Here is a 2,726-nt window from a genome sequence, read left to right as displayed (position 1 = left end):
ATTAGTTTCTTCCTATTGCCCTAGTCCTGCTAGTGAAACCCACTTAGTCGCAAGGGGTCATAATCAACTCCGTTAACAGCACCCTCCCCAGTCCTCTTAACAGACTGTATAAGATTTCCCTCAAGTCTGCTTTCTCAAAGTGGTGTCCTATCATTTGAAAAGCTGAGCGACATTATGCTGGATTTATGCAGTCAATGTGAGGAATTCACATAAGTCTATCAGTAACTAACCACACTACAAGATGATTTCATCTTTTCTGACACCACTACAGTGTAGGAAGGAGGAGGTGTTACCAATAATAAGCTCACTGACCTAGTGGCATTAGCCGAATTTGCTGCAAACTTATCCTTAACTTGAAAAGTTACCACCATCTCAGTTCTCAAAAGCTGAGCTGACTTAGAAAGATTGGTTCTTTTCCCCAACCAGCTAAGCCCTACATGTCTTATCTCAAAGTCATTTCACCGCAGAGCCTCCCCTATGTCCCCAAACCAGATCCAATTTGCCTTTTCTTCATGCTGCTAGCCTAGCATCATCACAACAAGAAGGTGGTAGTGTATCACAGCTAAGTGTGGCCTCCCTGGGAGCCCAACTGTTTGACTTTGAACCCCAGCTATGACTAGGCCAAGACTCTCTGTGTCTCAGTTGCTTGATATTTAAGACAGAGATACTAATGGTATCTATCTCACATAGTTGTTTTAGGATAAGATAAGGTAATTTCATTACATTTATATGTAAAGCTCTTAAAACAATGCCAGCAAATAGTGATCAATATTTATGTCAACTATTATCACAATTGTTGTGTGTTGTTGTTTTTTCATGTTTCTCCCTGCTTCTCTGATCAGGCTTTTATTCAAAGTTAGCTGTCCCGAGTGATTTGACCTTTATGGAATAAACAAATTTCATTTTATGCCACAGGCTTCTTTTCTTCTGTGGTGGGTTTTTTTTCCTGCAGGCTTCTTCTCAGCTGCTGGTTTCTTGGTAGCTGCAGCCTTTTTTCCCACCAAAGGCTTCTTCTGCTTCGTAACGTCAATTGCCTTCTTTCCTTTCTTCCCTAACGCTGGCTTCTTGCCTGGGACCCCCTTTTCACCTGATTTGGCTTCTACGGCTGCTGCTGCTTTATCCACCTGGAGCTTGTGATTCTTGGCCTGGTGAAGAAAGGTGTTCCGGCGCATGGCCTTTGCATATGGGTTTAGCTTCAACGTGATTCTCAGGTTTTTCAGTGGATTCTTCTTCAGGACTCTGTGATGAATCTTCTTGAGTGGTGCTCGGAGGGCTCTTTGGATCTCTGGGCTTTTCAAGATTCTGCTAAGGTCTGTATTGAGCATCTTGTGCATGGGAAGGTTGTAGTTACTCTCGAGGGAGGCAGCTTTACACCAAGTGCCATACAGATCATCTAACTTGTGGAAAGTACTATTAGCCCCAATGCAGAAATGGCCCACATGCCCACCAGGAGCAAGTTTCAAAATGTTCAGTTTGCTGAGCATAAAACAGAGTAATTCCAGTAATGTTTCTGAAGACTTTGATGATGCCATTGTCCTCATTATAGATAATCCAAGGTCCCCTGTGCTGGATACAACGACGGGTTCTCATTTTGCCCTTGCCAGCTCTCATTCGCTGAGAGGCACGGACCTTTTTGATATCATTCCAGGCCTTAAGCTTCTTAAGAAGCAAAACAGCCTCCTTGGTCTTCTTGTAGCCTTCAACTTTATCTTCAACCACCAAAGGAAGTTCAAGAACTTCCTCAATATGATGACCTTTAGACATGACCAGTGCTGGTAAGGCCAAGGCAGCGAAGGCAGAGCAGATGGCATATCCCTTCTGTTGTGTTTACTCTGCGGTGCCAATGACGCCAGGTTTTGGTTGGTGCAAACATGCGGCCTCCATGACACATATTGCCAAAGGCACCCTGGCCAGAACGATGAGTCCCACCACCTCGAACTCTGGGAATTCAAGCCACAGCTCTGCCAGGACCCCAAGACTCAGCACTGGTTTGATGACCTGCTAATTCACTGACAGCATAGGGCTGTCTATTGTTTTTGCACAAGTTGGTGTGAACAAAGTTCACAATATCTGTTTGAATGGGGGCCTTGAACACAGCAGGCAAAGTGACATTTTTGCCAGATGATTCCCCCTTTTCAGAGTACACCGATATCAGTGGAAGAGCACATGCCATGGCGGGCAGAGGAAACGGCCACGCTCCTCTATTATCACAATTCTTAATTATACATTTATTTTTCCTTGGCTTATTCATTATACACTCAAAATACATACAGAATGCCTGCTATGTGCCAAGCTTGCTATAGGATATAACAGTGAACAAAATCTCTGCCTTTAAGGGGCTGACATTCTAATGAGACAGAAAGAAAATAAATAATACAGATAATAAGAAAATTGCATAGTATGTTAGAAAGTGATTTTTTTAAATAGAAAAAAAAATAGAGCAGAGTAAGGAGAACTGGAAGTGCTCATAGAATGGACCATAATTGTAAATTAGTATGGTCACAGAAGGCCTGATTGAGAAAATTATCTTTGAGCAAAAACTTGGAGCAGATTCCTGATGAAGATCATTCTTATCACAGAGGACGATTGTAAAGGTCCTGAGGTGTGAGTGTATGTGGTCTGTGTAAGGGCACATGAGCCAAGCTGGCTGGAGTAGATCGAGCAAGGAGAAGGATGATGAGACGAAGTTGAAGAGATGAAGGCCAGGGCCCTTTGGGCCATTGCAA

General features: G+C 43.3%; 1 pseudogene; it reads right to left on the bottom strand.

Moving 5' to 3' along the window:
- Positions 1 to 904: 904 nt before the first annotated feature.
- On the bottom strand, positions 905 to 2,197 carry LOC109389803 (60S ribosomal protein L4 pseudogene; annotated as a pseudogene).
- Between the last annotated feature and the right edge of the window lie 529 nt (positions 2,198 to 2,726).

The sequence above is a fragment of the Hipposideros armiger genome, unplaced genomic scaffold (genome assembly GCF_001890085.2).
Source record: "Hipposideros armiger isolate ML-2016 unplaced genomic scaffold, ASM189008v1 scaffold_243, whole genome shotgun sequence".
In the NCBI taxonomy this organism is placed as follows: domain Eukaryota; kingdom Metazoa; phylum Chordata; class Mammalia; order Chiroptera; family Hipposideridae; genus Hipposideros; species Hipposideros armiger.
This window is presented reverse-complemented; position numbering and strand designations above follow the sequence as displayed.